We start from the raw sequence: 21,678 nt of genomic DNA on the forward strand, positions 1-21,678 counted from the left end.
CGAGCACCACAAAGGGAAGTAGCCACAAGAAAGCCAAAGCAACTACAACAACAAATATCAAGGGAGACCCAATCATCTTCCCACTTTCTATATTTGTGGGGAGGAGCACTTGACCAGGAATTGCCCGAAGTGAGCAAAGCTGAATGCCCTCATTGCCAAGCTAAATAATGATGAGCAGAGTGATGGGGAATGGAGTACCCATGTGCCAAGAGTGGGCGCCCTCTAACTTTTCAATGCCATGATGAAGAAAGGGACTACCTCCAAATAACCCACCTCAGCTAAGAGATGACTGAGGTATATTGATGTAACCATTAGCAGGAGGCCAACCAGAGTCCTAGTTGACACAAGGGCCACTCACAACTTCATGTCCATTAAAGAGGCCAAGAGACTTAATTTGGCCATTTCCAAAGAGCCCGACTGGCTCAAAGCAGTTAACACAGGTGCCAGACCTACTGAAGGCATGGCTCACTAAGTAAGACTACAACTTGGCACCTAGGATGGAGAGATTGACCTCTCTGTCGTTGACATAGATGATTTTGATGTTGTCCTTAGAATGGACTTCATGATACAGGCAAAAGCGGCACTGGCACCTCACCTTGACACCCTAATGATCTTGGACGAGCAGTCACCTAGCATGGTCAACATGATCGCCATAGCCAACACTAAGAAGAAGCAAGTCTTGGCCTTGTAACTCCAACACCAACCTCAACCTTTGATGGCAAAGTGATCTACAACCACCACCATTGCAACCAGAAGTGATCGCAGTAGCTCCAGGAAAAAGTCAGTGCCAACGCCGCTATAGCACTAGCAACAACAGCAAAAGCCACAAAGGCACACACTCACAACTGGTGGGCCTGAGAGATGACCCAAGGCTAACTTCAACCATCACTGTACCCACTACCTCAATCATCAAGGAAAGCAAGTGTCACCTAAACAATATAGGAATCACATTATTACCCTTCCTCAAGTCAAACCACGTAGTAGCATGGTGAGCAACCATTATTGGGCAAAAATTCAGGGGAACCAATACTCAAAAAATCCAAACTATCATTTTGACTCAGCCCTGGCCAACAATTTTCTTACCACCATTTGGGGACCCCCAAAATCCTGCCTTGAAGCAGCCAAGCAGGGACTTAACTTTTAGGGACTAGCCATAGGTTCTCCCACCATCAAAAATACTCACAAGCCATCCACCCAACCTCCTATTTGGGCTTTGGAAGAATTAAACTTCATGGAGCAGTTAAAGGACCCTCCATCAATAGCAGACCGAAGCCTCAAGCAAAATTTAGTCTTTGAGAAAAAAAACTGAATTGAGTGGGGGAGACTGTCACAAGTATTCTCTTCGCCGCGCCATCAAGTGCCATCCATCGTGCTTACAACCGCCACTCCGGTGTCCAAGTGTGTGTCATGGATGGACTATGCATATACTCTTGTATGGGGGGATTGCCAATGGCATTTCTATAATTATTTTAATATGATTTTTCATCATTTTGATGTATCTTTATGTCATTCCCCCAAAAAGTTAATGTACTCTTTGAGGGGAGGTAGTCGAGTGAATCAGTAGCATATAAAGGTTAAGCACGAGATCCTCTCAACACTGAACTGTGTGTTTATGCTTACCACTTATTAATGTAATACAAATAGCCTTTTCTAATTTGTGTGTCATTTTGTTACATTTTTTGTGTGTATTTACTTTGTTGCTTGTTGCTTATGTTTTCGATGAGGAGTTTTATGGAGGGAGAGACATTGTTCGAAGGCAATCTGCTCCATCGTCGACAACTTCTCGACTGAGCTTAACACCACTTCATCTTTATGGATAAAAGCAATGTGCCAAAGTAGATCAACTTTCTTTCTTCTACTGCTGTGGAGAATGGATCATGGGAGGTTTTGATGAGGAAGAAGCTTCTTCTAGGGTTCTCTCTCACTGGAGTTGCCAACAGGTCTACTACCTCTTCTAGGGTTCTCTCTCACCGGAGGTTTTGATGAGGAAGAAGCTTCTTATCCACTAATACATCTTTCTAAATGTCCAGAAGGTATCTGGTGTTCAAATTTGGGCTTACTTTCCTTTTTTTGGTTTTCTATACCAGTAAAAGCGCTATCTTTGCTTCAGCAAACTTTTGTTCAACTTCAAAATTGGAGCGGTGACTCCTGTCTTCCACATGGATTCCCCTTGGGACTGGGTTCCTCATATGTGTTTTGATTATTTTCTGGTTTACCAGCTATCTATTCCTTTTCATCATTTATTTTCTTTTACTTTTTTTTCTGCTAAATTTGGTGACTACCAAAGGTACATTATTTACTCATTTTTCTTTCAAACAATTCATAAGAATCTCATAACTATGGGCTTCAAGGTTCTCTCCCAGATTTTAGCGCCTTGGATACTCTCCAACTAATGTAAGTAGTTAGATCAGAAAGAAAGAACCGTACAAAAAGCAAGCAAATGGAAATTTTACTAGTTGGTATTTTGTTTTAACATTTCTACATATGGTTTGCAGAGACTTGAGTAATAACAGTTTAAGTGGAGAAATTCCTAGCTTCCTGGGAAACCTTCCCAGCCTGAACATGCTGTTCGTATTTCATCACTTTTGCAATTTTGTGGACTAATTAATTTTTTGGAAATTGGAACCTTGTATTTCTTACTTCTTTTATTTGCTTTTATCTCTTGTTTGTTATAGAAATTTGGCAAATAACAATTTTAGTGGATTAATACCTTCCTCACTCACCAATGATAGAAACTTAACACTGGAGTAAGCAATTCCAATGCCTTTGTTTTTCTTGTCTTTGTTGTTCTGAGAAGCAACAATAACATTGACACAATATCACCATCATCATCAACTCAGATTTCTTGTTTTTCTTTTCATGCTACAGTTATTCAGGTAACACTGGTTTATGTGCTCCCAATCAATCGTCCTGTGCTAATTCTATAAATGGAACTTCGAATTTGCCGCACCCCACTGATAGCCAGAGCAACATCAGTACAAATCTTGCCAATCACACTTGGAATTGTAATTCTAGTATTAGTTCTTGCTTCTTATTGAAATAAATACCTGTAGATTTCTACAATGGGTCAATTTTACCTTGTATTAAAGTTTGCCCTAGAATTCTGTCTTGTTCGTTGACTGTAAAGTAAAGTAAACAACAAGAAGTAGGAGAGGAAAGAAGAAGAGAGAAAAGAGAGGAAAGAGAGAAAGGCAGGTTCGAATTAGAGAAAAGTTATCCTTAGATTCGACCAGACCTGTTATTATATTATTAACTTATTGGAAAAGACTTGAGTGCCCTTCTTTATGTAAGAGGCACTCGTACTAACATAACCGTACACATCAACATTCTCAACAAGTACAAAGACTGAAATACCCCTTCACTAACACCACTAACACTCTCCCTCAAGCTGGTGAGTATATATCATATAATCCCAGCTTGTTACATATGTAGTCCACTCTCCCCCGACTCAAACCTTTTGTAAACAAGTCTGCCCACTAGTTTCCCGTACTAACATATGTAGTTTCTATCACCCCATTCAGCACCTTCTGTCTCACAAAATGACAGTAAACTTCAATGTGCTTGGTTCTTTCATGAAACATTGGATTGGAAGAGATATGAACCACTGCCTGATTGTCACAATAGAGCTTTATTGGAGTACTGATGTCATATCCTATCTCTTGTACAAGATTCCTCAGCCACACTAATTCATAAGCAGTATGTGCCATGGCCCTATATTCTGCTTCTACACTGCTTCTTGCCACAACTGTTTGCTTCTTACTTTTCCATGTTACCAGGTTATCCCCCAGAAAGGTGTAATAGCCTATGGTAGATCGTCTATCAGACATAGAACCTGCCCAATCAGCATCGGTGTATCCTTCTACTACCAGTTTTCCACCACTCCTGTACAACAAACCACGACCAGGAGCTCCTTTTAGATACCTCACAATCCTTAGCATTGCATTCTAATGTGGGACCAAAGGTTTCTGCATGAATTGACTCACCACACTAACCACAAATGAAATATCTAGCCGAGTAATGGTTAGATAGTTTAGTTTGCCTACAAGTTGTCGGTATCTGCCAGGGTCTTCAAATACTTCACCTATATCACTGCTCAGCCTCATATTTGTTTCCATAGGTGTCTTAGCCAGTTTAGTACCCAACAACCCTGTTTCTTCTAGTAAATCAAGCACATATTTCCTTTGACACAAATTAATGCCATGCTTAGATCTTGCTACCTCTATGCCCAAAAAATATTTCAACTTGCCAAGGTCCTTTGTCTGAAAGTGTTCCTATAGGAATGCCTTCAATCTGTCAATGCCCATTTTATCATTCCCAGTCACAACGATATCATCCACATACACCACCAATATTATTTTGCCTGCTGAAGTGTCAAAACTGAAGACAGAGTGATCAACTTGGCACTGTTTCATACCAAACTTCTTGACCACCTCACTGAACCTACCAAACCATGCTTGAGGGGACTATTTAAGTCCATAAATAGCCTTCTTAAGTCTGCATACCTTACCATCCTCCCCTTGAGCAACAAATCCGGGTGGTTGCTCCATGTAGACCTCCTCAAGCAAATCACCATGCAAAAAGGCATTTTTGATATCTAGCTGATGGAGAGGCCAATCATACATAGCTGCAAGGGAGATGACAACACGAACTGACCCTATCTTAGCAACCGGGGAGAATGTCTCTGTGTAGTCAATGCCATAGGTTTGGGAGTACCCTTTGGCAACCAGCCGCGCCTTCAGGTGCTCAACACGACCTTCTGACAAGTACTTAACACTATACACCCACTTACAACCGATAGCCTACTTCCCAAGAGGAAGAGCGGTGAGATCCCAAGTGTGATTATGATGCAAAGCAGAGAGCTCTTCTTCCATAGCACGACACCACTCTGGAGAGGTAAGGGCTTCCTGAACATCCTTAGGAACAACCACGGAGGATAACAAAGATATGAACTGGTGATGGGAGGCAGAGAGGTTGGTAAGTGAAAAAAAAATGGAAATAGGGTGAAGGGTGCAAGTACGTTTACCTTTCCAGAAGGCAATAGGAAGATCTAGGTCGGAGGCTGGTGTTGGAGTTGGAGCTGGATCTGTCGATGGTGATGAAGTTGGAGGAGCTGCAGCCGGTACATGCGGGCAATGTGTATACACGTGATGGATGGGTGGATGGTCAATCGACGGTGGTACCAGAGGCAAGGACATAGGCATGACTGGAACCAGAGGAGGTGGATAAGCCACATGAAGAGGAAGAGGAGGTGGTGATGTGGAGGAAGTAGCAGCACCGAACCCCACGAAGAATGGAGTAGACTCGAAGAATGTAACATCAGCACATACCAAGGAGCGACGAGAACTGGGATGATAACACTTGTACCCTTTTTGAGTTCGGGAATAGCCAAGGAAGATACACTTCAGGGAACGTGCATCTAACTTGTCAGTCCCGGGACCCAGATTATGAACGAAGTAGAAACACCCAAATACCGGAGGAGAAAGCGAAAATGGAGACATGTTGGGGAATAAGACACTAAAAGGAGAACGACCATCAATGATAGACGCGGGCATCTGATTAATTAAGAAACAAGAGGTGAGCATTGCATTACTCCAAAAGGTTTTGGGAACATTCATGTGGGGCATGAGGGAGCGTGCCGTTTCTACAAAATGGCGGTTCTTTCTCTTAGCAACCCCATTTTGTTGTGGAGTGTAGGTACATGAAGTTTGGTGTATAATGCCATGTTGGTCCAAGTATTCTTGAAAAGATGAAGACAAGTATTCACGACCATTATCAGAACAAAAAATTTTGATGTGAACGCCAAATTGATTGCGGATCTCAGCATAAAATTTCTAGAAGATGGCAAATAATTCACTTCTTTCTTTCATTAAATAGAGCCACGCCATTCTTGAACAGTCATCAACAAAAGTAACAAAATATCAGTATCCATTATATGACATCACTTTATAAGGACCCCAAACATCTGAATGAATTAAAGAAAAAAGACTCGACACACGGTTATCGACCCTAGAATGAAAGGGAACACGATGGTGTTTCCCAAATTGAAATGATTCACAATCTAAAACAGAAAGTTGACTCAATGAAGGGACTAAGGACTGCAACACTTTCAACGAAGGATGACCAAACCTACAATGCCACTAGAGAGGAGAAATGGATGACTGAAGGGCCGTTGACGTTCATCCACCACCATCAAGATAATACAGTCCAGCGGCTTCATGCCCTCCACCAATTTTCATCCCCGTCTTGAGATCTTGAAAAACACACATAGAAGGGTAAAATGTGATGGAGCACTTAAGGGACTTGGTCAGCTTACTAATAGATATAAGATTAAATGGAAGCTTAGGTACATATAAAACAGAGGATAGGGATACAGGGTCTAGGTCAACATTACCAACACCACAGATAGATGATGTGGAGCCATTAGCAAGGGTAACAGATTGTGATGTTGAGCAATGAGTGAGAGATGAAAACACACCTGGAGTTCCCATCATGTGATCGGAGGCTCCAGAGTCAATAATCCAGGGGTTGGGTGTGGATGCCAAACAAGCCATACCTGAGTGTGCAAAGGAAGTTGTGTTCTGCTGCGACTTGGATTGAACAAACCTCTCATACTCATCCCGAGGAACACTCACCATCCCCTTGCCTGGACCATCTAAGGGAGTAGAAGGCATCGGGTTAGCTGATCGGTTCTCCTGTCTAGAGCTGAAACTGGTGTCACTAGTCATGGCATGGTTGGCCCACGTCGAGGGAGGACCATGTAAGTCACAGTAGTAGTTAATGGGATGTCCATCCAAACCACAATGAGTACACTTCCGTGGATCCGAGCCATGTCCTCTACCACGAGCTCCCCCTGAATCTCTGCCTCCAGTACGACCACCACCACGGATATGTGTAGATCCACCACTACCACTCCTACCAGGCTGGGTTCCTTGAGCCCCACTTCTGCCACCTTGACCTCTCGACACTGCAAATGCTGATTTATCGGAGACATTAGAGTCCATAGATCCAATGGAAGCCCTCCGAAGACGAGCAAACACCTCCTCTAAAGATGGAAGAGTAGATCCCCCTAGTATCTGGGGTCGTACTGGTTCATACTCAGACTTCAGCCCCACCAGAAACCGTGTCACATCAAGCTACTCTCGTTGTTGCTGTTGAACTTTGACATCTGAAGTGAGAGGATGATAGACATTTAACTCATTACAGATATTCCTCACACTGGCATAGTATTCCTCAAGGCTCTGCTTTCCCTGTTGCAGATTGAGGTATTCCTGATACAATTGATATACCCTAGTGGTATTATCCTGACATGAATACAGTTTCTTAGCATGATCCCACACCTCTTTGGCTGTGTCAAGAAACATGGAGTTCACACTGATTTTGGGTTCCATACTGTTCCACTACCATGTAATGATCTGTGCATCTTCCTATTCCCAGTCTTCATACTCCTGAGAATTAGCGGGGGTTTCTCCTCTCTTATATGCTTCACTTTCTTCTTTGCCTTCAGAAAAACCTCTACAGACTTGGCCCATGGGACATAATTCTCTCCATTCAGTTTAATGGAAGTCATTGGGACATTCAGGTAGTTAGTAGATATCATGACACTAGGTTTACTATCACTGTTATCTGCCATTGCCGAATTCCCTTATCACTGAATTCTGAGCACTGAATTATGAGCACTACACACTGCACACTACACACAGACACTTCACCGAAATCTGCACACTGATTTCAACAGTAATAAATGCTGAGAACTGCAACACCACAAACCCTATTCACCGAAATCTGCACACTGATTTCAGCAGTATTAAATGCTGAAAACTACAACACCACAACCCCTACTCACCGAAGTCTACACACTGATTTCAGCGATATCAAATGCTGAAAACCACACTTGTAACACCACCAACCCTAATCCACAACTATAGGAAGTTTCACCATTAAGTAGACACTATTGCCCTTCGAATCACACACAAACCAGAATAAACCCTAGCATAAACCCTAGCATACTGCAATATGAAAACCCATCATCTGAACTGTACTACACCTCTCATGTATTCCATAACAGAAAAATATGCATAAAGAAAACTTTACCTCATTGCCTGAAGACCAACCACATGAAGGGCTGAGACACCACTGCACCACGCGTACCAGCCCTAACTAGGGCTTAGAAACCACAGCAACCAATCATCAACGATACAATCAGAGGCATAGGAACCTCTTAGGGAAGAGGGCGATCACTCCCAGTCTCCAACTCACAGCTGAGAAACCCAAGAGAAACCCTAATTCAAATGCGTAGAAGACAGAATTCTAGCAAGTCTGATTTGGTGAACCTCGCTCTGATACCATGTTGAAGTTTGACTTGCCCTAGAATTCTGTTTTGTTCGTTGACTGTAAAGTAAAGTAAACAGTAAAAAGTAGCAGAGGAAAGAAGAAGAGAGAAAAGAGAGGAAAGAGAGAAAGGCTGGTTCGAATTAGAGAAAAGTTATCCCTAGATTCTGCCAGACCTGTTATTATATTATTAACTTATTAGAAAAGACTTGAGTGCCCTTCTTTAAGTAAGAGGCACTCGAACTATCATAACCGTACACATCAACATTCTCAACAAGAACAAAGACTGAAATACCCCTTCACTAACACCACTAACACCTTGCTTCTTATTGAAATACTTTTCCCCTATTTTGGTAGAATACAAACACATAGCTTGTAAATTTGTAACCTGTAAGAACTAGAAAAGAAATATTTTTTAATATGCTACAGACAGCTAAGATGATGAGTTTAGTAATAGTAGTTTTTCCTCCAGTTGTGAAATGATTTCATTCTCTAAACTTCTATGCCCGGTTGAAGTTGATGTTCGACACCCTATTTAAAACAGAAAAATGTTAACTAGCATCTAAAGTAATAAATGGCACTTCAGCTTTGAGGTTGTACACATGGGCATTGGGCATAGACACCTCTCTAACATATTATGTCTCTTTACCACATTCTTGGTCAAAAAATCAGCCAAGGCATTAGTTGATTGTGGAGCTTAGATGAACAGCTATTTTGAGCAATGCCTTGACTTCTCTATATAGAAATCTGAGAGCCCATTGCCATTCTTGTTCTTCTTTCTGCAAAAGGTGAAGTAAATTATGTTAACTGAAAAAAATATACAATATGGTCCCCTGTACAAAGAGTTTTTGTACATTAACCTAACCTTTAAGGACCCCCCAGAAAATCTATATTCACAAAAGGGCGTGATAGATCAGTTCCACTAGAACAAGTATGAGTGGATAACAAAAATTTTATCATGCCCACAGCACAGGTAATAAACCTCCTCCTCTGGGCTGCACTTCTGTTCAAAAACTCTACTATTCCTTTCATTCTAGATTGCCCATAAAACTCCAGGGGCACCTCTGCCCAGCATGCTTTGCATTTTTTTGATCAGTAAGAATAGATTTTATTAAAATCAACTTGAATATTACTTCAAGGTGGGATGCAAAGCCTCAATTGCTGCTGACATACTCAATGCATCTGCGCCCAACATTATTACATGACCACCTGTAAGTCTAACCTATTTGTACAGGTTTGCATATTCTGCTGCTGACTTATCTGATTCAAAACTTGTTATAAGTCTTGCTTCACTTTTCCTTGAGGGTAGATCCAACAATTTGTTTCACTTTTCCCTGAAAATTTTGAAGTTAAAACGGGAAAAAAGAAAGTGTAAAAACATGTTGATTCCAGATCATAGTACTTTAAAAATATCAATCACATTAGAAGTTTAAGTAGTAGCAAATAAGATCCTACAAAGAGGTTAAGTGATAGAAAGAAATGGTTGATCAACTGAACTTTGTTAAGGTAGACAATTCAATCACTGACTCTAACTGTGATCACAGCGTACTTGAACTTGAAGTATGGCTATCAAATGACTGTACCAGAACTAATGTCTGTGAGGAAAAACTTTATAAGAATGGTCCATTTACAATCTTTTATTTGGAACTTTACTTGTTCCATTGTCTTGAGTTTGTATCAATTGAACAATTTGGATTGATTTACAAGGAACAACAGAATGATAGCAGTATTCAGTGAAAAATGTCAAACATTCATGGCTGCTCCATTATAACCTGACCCCCAAGGATGGGGAGAGCTTTCAAGGGAACAAGGAAAGATCTGATTGCCACATTTCAGGCTTAGATGGCGAGAATACAATAACAAGGGTAGATATGTTGGCCTTCTATAAGACTTTAAGGTAGGAGACTTTTCTAGCCTAGAGAGTAGATGGAAGGATCACGAAAACTTAGAAGCTACATTCTACATACGGGGATTCCAACTCTGCTACCAAATTAGATGCATAAACATGTGAACTGCTGGTATATCTGGTAGTAGTACAGATATAGGCTTTGTGGCCCAGTATTCCTAAGTGCACACATACATACATACATGGTAGACTGGATACAGATCTAGGCTTTCTGGCATTTTTCTAGCACAAAGTGGCCACTTGAAGCCCATGTTCTCACTCTTGTTGGCCCAAGATTTTACCATTGAACCAAATAATGGGGTTGTGTGTGTAAAATTATTGGGTGACACGCTTGTATATTATAAAAAAGCTTTGAACTCGTTTGGGACAAGGTCCAGTTCTTATAGCTCCTCTTATAATAGGATGCTGAAAAGGGAACATGGTTTCAGCATCTTAAGTAGTAAGATTTAAGCTAGCTCCATTCTACCCATTGTGGAGGCCCTGGTCTTTCTTAATGAAGACTTTACGAGTAGATAAGTAGAAAGAAATAGGAATTGAGATACCAAATCATGGTTCTGATGCTAACCTGTTTATGAGCAGAAATTTGTTCAACCATCAAAAGGTTGAAAGTTGGGCTGTTGTGATCTTCTTATCTTGTTGTGACATACATAGTGTTGTTAGAGGTCTAATCAAATGTGAGGAACAAAAAGGAATTGAGATGCCAAATCAAGGATGGTGTCAGCGAATCGCAATTCAACCAGGTCCTGAACATTGAACTGGATCAAATCATTGAGGTTATTTTTTGATGGTTGCAGATGATAGTAATAGTAAATACTGTAAAAAAATATGATAGAAAACATAATAGAACTTAGTTGAAGAGAGAAAAATTAGTAGTATTATGGTATTTCTCTCTGACGGTTGAATTAGTACAAAAGAGGGGTTTTTATAATAGATGGAGTCGGTTGAAGGTGAACCGACTTACACTGAACAAGGACAGGCATTAACACACCTTGGGAGCAGAATCGGCTAACATGGGAACTAACTAATCTTGGGAGGTGTAACGACACATATTGGAAAGAAACAAACTTTGGAAGTAGCTTAACTTTACTGTTCCTCGAGAGAGCATATTCAAATGTCTTTTGAAAATGTGTAGCAACATTTAATACTCCTCCTCGATACACATTTCAGCAACTTCAATCATGTCTCGTAACAATTTGAACTTGCCTTTTGGCAGAGCCTTTGTGAATATGTCAGCTATCTATTCTTCAGTTTTGCAATGTCTGAGTTCTATTTCTTTGTTTCCTTCAACTTCTCTGATAAAGTGATACTTGATCCCAATATGTTTGGTTCTGTTGTGAAATATGAGATTCTTTGCCATTGCAATAGCAGATTTGCTATCACAGTAGATTTCAGTAGCACCAACTTGTGGTTCTCCCGTGCCATCAAATATCCTTTTGAGCCATATAGCTTAGCTCGTTGTTATTGCTGCTGCAATATATCCTGCTTCAGTTGATGATTGAACACAGTTGCTTGCTTCTTTGAAGCCCAAGAGATTATCCCTGATCCAAGTGTGAAAGCATAACCAGATGTACTTTTCATGTCATCTACCGAACCTGCCCAGTTACTATCTTTGTAGCCAATGAGCTTAGAGTCATGTGTTACTGTACCAAATTCCATAGCTCTTTGTACCTTGTAAATACCTTAGTATTCTTTTAGCTGCTCCATGGTGGACTTGACTTGGATTCTGCATGAATCATGATAGTAGACTAACCGCATACATGATGTCTGGTCTTGTAGCAGTTAAATAGAGAAGGCTTCCAATCATACTTCGAAATTGTGATCCATTTGCCTTTGGTGAGCCATCTTCCTTTTTGAATGCTTTAGTGTTGTCTAGTGGAGTGGAAACTGTTTTGCACCCCTCCATTTTGAATTTCTTCAAAAGAGTTTCCGTATACTTCTTTTGTGAGATGAATGTCCCTTCTTCTTCTTGAGTTATTTCAATTCAAAGAAAATAGTGCATTAGGCCTAAATCAGTCATCTCAAAAGTCTTCATCATGTCTTCTTTGAACTTCTTGACCATCTTCTCATTATTTCCAATATAAATAAGATCATCAACATATAGAGAAACAATGAGAGTGTCATTTGTACCTTGAGTTTTGATGTAGAGTGTTGGCTCACTATAGCTCCTCCTCAATCCTTGCTCCAAGAAGTAATTGTCGATTCTGTTGTACCAAGCTCGTGGAGCTTGTTTTAAGCCATATAGTGCCTTCTTTAATCTGAGAACTTTGTCTTCTTGTCATTGCACCATGAACCCTTGAGGTTGCTCCATATAGATTTCCTCCTTAAGATAGCCATTGAGGAATGCAAATTTTACATCAAGTTGAAAAGTTTTCCATTTCTTCTGTGCAACTAGTGCTATCAATGCCTTGATTGTGTCAAGGCGAGCAACTGGAGCAAATGTCTCATTGTAGTTGATACCATATTGTTGTGAGTATCCTTTGGAAACTAGCCTTGCTTTAAGCTTCTGGATCGAGCCATCTGAGTTAAGCTTTGTCTTGTAGACCCACTTAATTCCAATAGTGTATTTGTCTTGTGGACGATCCACAAGCTCCCAAGTTTCATTTTTTTTCAATCATTTTTATCTCTTCATCCATAGTTTTTCTCCATTTTTCTTCCTTAAAAGCTTCTTTAAATCTTTCTAGTTCTATGATCATCAAATTGCATGCTTCATATATTTCTGTTAAGGATTTAGTTCGCCTTGGTGGTGAATCCAGAGTAGACTGTGAAGCTTATTCCGGTTCCGATTGTGTTGGCAAACTGATTTGATCATGATCTTCTTCAATTCTTTGACTTGGTAATAGAGGCAAGTTGATAGCCTTTCTTTCAACTTCTTTTGTCTCCCAATTGTATGCAGCATCCTCGTCAAAGCTTATGTCTCAACTGATTATGAGTTTTTCTTTACTTAAGCTATAGACTCGATAGCCTATTGATTGAGTGCTATAGCCTAAGAAAATTACTTTCTCAGTCTTCTCATCCAATTTGCCTCTTTTCTCCTGTGGGACATGGGTGTAGAATATGCATCCAAAAACTCTGAGATGCTTTGCTGATGGTTTTTGCCCACTCCAAGCTTCAATTGGTGTCTTATCTTGCACATCTTTAGAAGGACATCTGTTGAACAGATAGACAACAGTGCTTACTGCCTCTGCCCAGAAAATTTTGGGAAGACCCTTTTCCATGAGCATGGCTCTTGCAATCTCCATAACTGTTCTGTTTTTTCTTTCTGATACTCCATTCTGTTTTGGAGAGTACCCGACTGTAAGTTGATGCTACATGCCTTCATCTTCACAGAACTTGTTGAATTCATTAGAAGTGTATTCTTTGCCTCTGTCACTTCTTATGGTCTTGATGTTGTGACCACTTTGCTTCTCAACACGGGCTTTGAATTTTTTAAAAATATTAAAAACCTGTGATTTTTCTCGCAAAAAATAAACTCATGTCATTCTAGTATAATTATCAATGAAGATGATGAACAACCTATTTTGATTATTTGATGGAGTATACATTGGACCACAAACATCTGTATGAATTAACTCCAATGGCTCTTACGCTCTCCAAGCTTTGCCGGATAGGAAGGGTTGTCGATGTTGTTTTCCAAGCATACACCCTTCATAGACATTGTTGAACTCCTTGATAGCTGGTAGGTCACGCATCATGTTCTTCTGCTGAAGAATCCTTAATCCATGGAAATTAAAGTGTCCGAATCTTCTATGCCATAGCCACGACTTGTCCTCTTGTGCTTGCATTGTTATGTAACTTGCATCTCTCAATTGAATGGAAAAGCATCTGTTTTCTATCATTTTTCTTTTTGAAATTTGAAGGGACTTGTCTTGCTTATCATAGATTGTGCAAGAGTTTCCCCCAAAATGTAAAGAGTAACCTATTTCTATCATTTGGCCCACATTGAATAGATTTTGATCAATATTGGGGACCAAAAGTACATCATTTATGTATTTCTTGCCTTGTTTTGTGTCAAATACAATGGTGCCTTTGCCGGTTGCTTCCAAGAAGTCGTCGTTACCAATTTTGACTTTTGTCTTGATTTTATCAAGACTATGAAAGATGCTTTCATTTTTAGTCATATTGTTACTGCACCCACTGTCAAGATACCAAGTATCATTTTTTTCTTCTATTGCAGAATGACAAGCATAAAAAAGATTATTTTCCTCATTTTTCTTTTCTAAAAAATTAGCTTAATGGGTTTTCTTGATTCTACAAACTTTTTCAACATGGCCAAATTTTTTACAGTTTTGGCACTGTGGTTTTCCTTTGAACCAGCAATCTTTCTCCAAGTGGTTTTTCTTCTTGCAAATACCACATGAAGAATACTTGTCATTATTTTCTTTTGGTTTTCCTTGTGACTTTCTTCCATCAACACTTGTTTTATGAGACCGCAAATTAACTTTAGACTGAAAGGTAGCTTCAACTGAATTTTCATTCTGCTTGTCACGCCTATTTTCATATGTCTCGAGAGAGCCCATCAATTCAGTGGGTGATAGTTTTTCTAGATCATTTGTTTCTTCTATCACCGAAAATATTGGATCATATCTCTCTCTACAAGAGATTAGAAGTTTTTCGACTATTTTCTTGTCAGAAATAGTCTCCCAATAGGCTCTCATTTGATTTACTATTTCTTTTATTCTAGAATAGTAATCTTTTGCAGTCTCAATATCCTTCATCTTAAGATTTTCAAAATCCCTTCTAAACTTCAACAATTTAACAGTGCGTACCATGACAGATCCTTGAAACTCCTCTTGCAGTGTATCCCATGCTTCTTTTGTAGTTGATGCGCCCATGATTCGAGGAAATATCTCCTCAGCCATTGCTTGTTGCAAACAGAATAGTGCTTGACAATCCTTTTGCTGATTCTCTTCATAGATCTTCTTTTGATTTGCTGAAAGAGTGGAAGTATCTTCAGCAATGCAAAATCCTTCCTCAACAATTCTCCATAAACTTTGTGACCGAAAATAGGTCTTCATTTTAATGGACCAAAAGTCATAGATTTCTCCATTGAAGATTGGTAGATAAAGGGTGGAACGATTGGCTTCTGCACACATTATGTTTAGAAGAAATCACGCCCAAGAGATTGATCGAACGGGCTCTGATACCACTGATGGTTGCGGATGATAGTAATAGTAAATACTGTAAAAAAATATGATAGAAAACAGAATAGAACTTAGTTGAACGAGAGGAAAATTAGTAGTATTCTGGTATTTCTCTCTGATGGTTGAATCAGTACAGAAGATGGGTTTTTATAGTAGATGGAGTCGGTTGAATGTGAACCGACTTACACTAACAAGGACATGCATTAACACACCTTGGGAGCAGAATCGGCAAACATGGGAACTAACTAATCTTGGGAGGTGTAACGATACATATTGGAAAGAAACAAACTTTGGAAGTATCTTAACTTTACTATTAAAAAAAAGAGCAGATTCAAATGTCTTCTGAAAATGTGTAGCAACATTTAATACTTTTGCTAAAATAACCGCCCCTTTTGTCAACAGTTTTGGAAGGAGCCTCTGAGGAAATGGATATAAGAACTTTTTCTCTGTTTCCCTTTTTATTGTTTTTCAGGCCTGCAAGTTCCTAGATGAGAAGTGAGCTCCAAAGTTCATGGTGATTGTTGCACAGAAAAGTGACCACACCCCATGGGAACTGTGGTGCCATAAAATGCTTTGAAACTTACTAGTTCATCTGGATTCAAAATGATATGTCATAAAGTGGCATACTATTTGTCCATGGGATGAATGCAGAAAATTGCTATCTTCAAGTATGGCGTGTTCTAATATGCCTGCGTGCAAAAAGCAGCGAATTTCCATTTTATAAAGATCCAATTATCCATCTCTTCAGCCCTCCCTGTGGTCGAATAGCTAGGTTTCGTGATAGCGTGAGCAGTTCCATGTTCTGCTGCTAGATTGGGGCACAGGGTTATTTTGTTAGAGTGTGTGGTTGTGTGTGAGTGGGTCTAAAATCATGGATCATGTGGAACAATTATGGAGCTTCCACTTCTTCCTGAGGTAGAAGTGGAGCTTCTCTATTTTCCAGTGGGGTATCTTGAGATAGTGTGGCTGTCTAGTACAATTTACCTGCTCCTTATTCTACTTGAAACTCTTATATGGCTTATTGACTGGAGAGGATATTGAGATTCATGTTGTATCCTGCCTTTTATTCAGTAGTGTGCCTTTTGATATTTTCTAGAATGTTTGGGCCCCTCTTCTGTTTGCCTTTTCTAATGCTTGCTGCTACATTTGGCTGTCCATGTTTGACAGCCTGGGCTTTCCATAGTCTCTGTGTGAAACATAAGCCCACATCCATGCATCCAGTGCCTTTACCATTAGTCCATTACATGGAGTTTGTGTGGATTAACATGTCATGCAAACATAGCCCTGTGGAGGGCAAAGGCTGTCTAATGGTTACCGATTGTTCACTAGTGGTAGATATCTAGAATGATTGGTCGAGATATATATGGCATGTTGAAACTGTAATATGTTTTTGCAATATTTACATTTTATGTCTTTCTTTGGGGTTCTAATTGATTATGCTGATTTACTAAATATTGTTATAACCAGTCCACTTATTTGTGCAATTTCTGAAGCCGACTTCAGACATGTTGTCAACATTGTGATGTTTCTGTAGTGTGCGAGACAAGGGTTTGCATTGGGGTTGACTATTGTTGTTGGTGCTATTCCTAGCATTAGAGTGGAGTCTTTGATGAAATTAATAGTTAATTTGTTAGAGGTCTCTTCTTCAATGAAGGGTCAGGTAAGTACATGCTAAATCATGCTTTGAAGAATACTGGTATATAGTTGTCACTCTCTGCATGTAATATTTTTCAGTTCCTTCTTTATGCAATTTCAGGAAGTAAGGGATTGTCTTTTAGGTCGTTTGTTTGCTTATGGCTCTCTTGTCCAATCTGGGCGAATATCTCAAGGGTGGGTTCCCAATAAAAACACTCCTCTTGTCAAGGAATTCATCAACCATGTCGTCTCTCTTGCTGCTAAGAAGCTCTATTTAAAAGAGCCAGCTGTCTTGGATGTTTTAAACTTGGTTGAACAGGTATTTTATTCTCATCTAATTTTTATGAGAATAATTATGCTTTGTTACCTGTAAAACATGTTAAGTCTTTATAACAATCATCTACAGTGATTTTAACGCTGTTTAGATTCATGTTTTTTTATCAGTCTCATTAAACATTCTATACTACCTTTAGGGATTGTTTGTCCCTATTTTTATAGAGTTGCATTACCATTTATAAATTAAAGAATCATCTATGAGGCATAAACAAACAGCAAGAGTATGGTTATACAACAAAGACTTAATTCAAAGCTCACTAGGAATAAGAACGAAATCTCCATTGTGGTTTAAAAGAGAGGCCCCACCCTACCCTGTTACTAGATATAAAAGAAGAACAAAAATTGCTTGCTTGAACCACACAAACACACACATAGAGGAGCTCTTGCTGCTATCAATTATCTATAACTGATTTTTGCAGAAATCCATGACGTAACTATTGGACAATTTCGTGTCTTGAATGAACACAAGATATGGGGCCAAATTATACAAAACAGTTTATAATAGGGCTGAGTTAACATGTTTTATACGAAGGCCTCCATATAAATTAGTAAAATATCGTTTGGTCATTTGCAATAAAAAATTGCTGTCCCTTGACGTATCAGATCAGTGAAACAGGACTAGTGCATCTAAAGCTACAACTGTTGGAATAAGGCTTTATAGATATGATTAAGTTGGATTATTTTTGTTTCAAGTTTTAATTTGTTTCCTTTTTATTTGTGGAATGGCAGTTTGGAGAAGAGAAATGGAGGTTAATGGAGGTTAATGGATTGATGTGGGTGCAGGAATGGCATAGAACTGAATGCCTAAGGGGTGCAACTTGGGTAAGCCTGGGTTAGGCATATGTTAGAATTTGAAAGGGCTTGGTCTGAGAGCCTGGTTCTAATGCAGTGGAGTTTCTTTAAATTTGGTAACCAATTTGCTGGACCCCTTTGAATGAGTTGTGTAACCATTCCCCCAGAATCAAATTCTCTCTTTGCTAACCATCTGCCAGCCCATTGCAGTTCTATAAGTCCACTGAACAACAACAAACCTGTCCCTTTTTAACTCGGAAATCTCCCTCATGATGTGTTTGTACTACCAAGGACATCTTCATTACAAACCCACTCTACCACCACTTTAAAATCCCCTTCAATGATGATATTGGTTAATTTGGTTCTCTTGGCAAGCTTCAACCCTTGTAATACTACTAGGATTTCAACTAGAACTGCATCCCCTATCTGTACTGACATTTGTAGGATCCACTTGGAAAGACACAAATTTTGATCCATTTGTAGGATCCACTTCGAAGGACATCTGTACTGACATTTGGTTAATTTAGTTGCATTTTTTCGAACTATCATCAGTTGCAAAATTTTGATCTTATAAATAACTTAAATCGACATTCTTTTGTAGCTCAAGTGTCAAACATCTAAGTTGGCCAAAGTTAGCCCTTACAAAGTGAGAAAACAATATTCTTTTAAAGATTTTCACTTCATTTTACTTGATCTTGTATTTTGAGCATTGACCAATTTTTTACCGATAAACATAATCCACTCCCTAACAATTTATATGGTATGGTTTGCAGGTTCAACCATTTAATGGATTTGCATTGGAAGACATGTTACATTGTCTTGGAAATTGGAATTTTTTTAATTCCTTGTACTTTTATGCATCAATTAGATATTGTATTTAAACAATTTATTTTGGATATTATAATAATAAATAATTCAATTAATAGATTTTTGTTTTAATTACATTTTTTATTTAATTTTTTTTATGTGTCACAATATCAATTGTCCTGATATTTTTATTAAACAGGTATTAAATTGAGATTTGTCATAGAATTAAGCTAGTATAAAAAATTAACCATAAACAAGCTATAAGGCGGCGGTCAAATAGGAACTAAGCCGACGGCTTAAACCGCCACCTAAGAAGGAACTAGAATCTTCATTGGCCTAAGGCGGCGATCAAATAGAACCTAAGCCAGCGTTTAGACCGCCACCTAGAAAGGTAGGTAAGATTTTGATTGACCGAAGGTGGTGGTCAAATACAATCTAAGCTGGCGGTCAAAACTGCCACCTTTATAAAGCTAAGTCGGTGATTTTGACGTATTGCCGGTTTAGAGTTAATTGAACCGTTTTAGATCGACCTTCAAGGGCGGCGGTCTTGACCTAAGCCGGAAGAGGATTAGGGGGCGGAATGAAGACTGTCACCTTAGATCAAAGCCGGTGGTCTTAAGGCCTAAGCCGATTTAGACCAATTTTCTTGTAGTGAATTCTAGATGATCATAATGTATCCATAATTTTCAATGGTGTATCAAATTAATTACTATCTTAATTTAATTAATAAGAATATAATAAATGTGTCTAGTTTAATTATTCGAAATAAAAAAAAAAAATTTAAGTATCAATAAAAATTTAAAATAATTTTTTTTTTAAATTAAAAATTAAAATAAAACTTTTTAAATTTTTAGATGTGAAAAGAATGAATGGGGAGGTATCCTAGGGTTTGATAAGGAGAGGGGAGTATGCTAATATAGTAGGAGGGGTGCCTTTCTGGGTTTAGCAGATAGGAGGCGCCCGCCTATACTCAGTTTTTCACAAAAACACCCCGTCTCTCAGTTAGAATTCTCAATAGCTTTCCAAAATATGTAGAAAACTCTGTAATTTCTCAGTTTTTACTCATAAGTTGCATAGGGACCCTCAGAGGTCACAACATTGAATTTAACAGAAAAATGGTACAAATTAGTTCGTCTAAGGTCTAAAATACCCCTAAAATGATGCCATAAGGCATCGAAATACAGAGTTATAAGAATGTTGGTGTGTGAAGGTTATATGGGCTTATGTGAAATATTTTGCTATTTTGACACAATTGGTTGTTGTGGTGTTCATGAACATTTGCTAATTACAAGAATACCATTATTTGTCTCATTAAATTTTCTACTAAGTATATATAAGAGTTCCATTATTTTTCACATTGAGTTTTTTACTAATTACAAGAATGCCATTGAAAGCAATCATTGCCTCTTTTTTAGTTGTGCATATCACATTGTATTTTCATATAGTTATAAGAGTTTCATCAACATTTAATTACAATTTTTTCACAAAATTGTTATTTTTTCTTTTCTTTTCATTTATTACCCCTTCTCTCTCTCCCTCTCCCTCTCTCGCTCTAGGGTTTGTCAATAGGTCATTTGGACCAGATGGACCTTAACCTATTGGATCTGTTCGGTTTTAGTTCCTGATACATTATCCTGATATTTTCAATAGTTTTATTATAATTAGGTCCATCAGGTTAGACCAAAGAACCTAATCATTTTGGTTGTGTCTAGAATTAAAGACCTTATCAAGTCCGATTCAGTTCTAGGTCCTTAGTAATTCTTGTCGGGTCGGTTCCGATTTTGCCAAGACCCAACCCAACCTTCTCTCTTTCTCTTTCCACTCCAACTCTCTCCATGAATTTTTAATATTATTTACAAGATAATAATTTTCTAATTAACTAATATAATTAATTAATTAATTAATTCCTCTAATTATGTCTCGCCTAGGCAAGCCCCGTGTTGGGATGAATGTTTAATATTACTTACAAGATAATAAATATTTTTAACATATTTATTAATTAGTCAATATAATTAATTAATCGTTTAATGAAGTTCTCTAATTTTGTTTCATCTAGGCCAGACCCAAGTTGGGATTGAAGTATTAGAAACAAACTCAACTTGGAAATTTGTGGGTCTAATGCAAAGAAACTTGAGCCCAAGCCCTGAGTTTTTGAGTTAGGTCGGGCTTAGTTTGATTTGGCCTAAGCTTAGTTGGAAATTAGTGAGCCTAATGTGGTACTTGTTGTACCATACCTAGGATATTTTCAGACCTGCACAAACTAGGTTTATCTAGGATTCCTATGATCAGATTGTGTGGATTAGATTTTAGGGATAAATCAAATTTGATGTAAAATAGGGTAGGAAATAAAAATTTTTCTTTCAATGTTATGGATAGCACTAAACCTCAAAGTAATCATAAGAGGAACAGTAGAGTGATTGCATCCATGCTTTGTTGCAATTAATTGCCTCCACAATGAATCTACCTTTTTACCAAAACTCGACAAAAATTTTTCAAGCAATGCTTTGTTCATCGGTCCTACTGGTCTAATTTCAGTACTGGCATGTCAGTGTAAATTAGTCCAGTGAAGTGAAGGGTAAATTCTTAGCTAATTAATTAAGTATATTTTTACTGTTCTAAAATAGACCAATACTATATAATCGATTAATATTTTTTTTATCGTTATCTGACTGTTATAACTTCTGAAAATACCCAATTTATCCTTATTATAACCCTATTCGAGCTCTGGCATTT

The 21,678-nt window shown here is 38.6% G+C and overlaps 1 pseudogene; it reads right to left on the reverse strand.

The window, feature by feature from the left end:
• Positions 1–13,002: 13,002 nt before the first annotated feature.
• Positions 13,003–15,327, reverse strand: LOC148844357 (uncharacterized; annotated as a pseudogene).
• Between the last annotated feature and the right edge of the window lie 6,351 nt (positions 15,328–21,678).

The sequence above is a fragment of the Nelumbo lutea genome, chromosome 8 (assembly GCF_056320005.1).
Source record: "Nelumbo lutea isolate HS-2025 chromosome 8, American lotus-T2T, whole genome shotgun sequence".
In the NCBI taxonomy this organism is placed as follows: Eukaryota; Viridiplantae; Streptophyta; class Magnoliopsida; order Proteales; family Nelumbonaceae; genus Nelumbo; species Nelumbo lutea.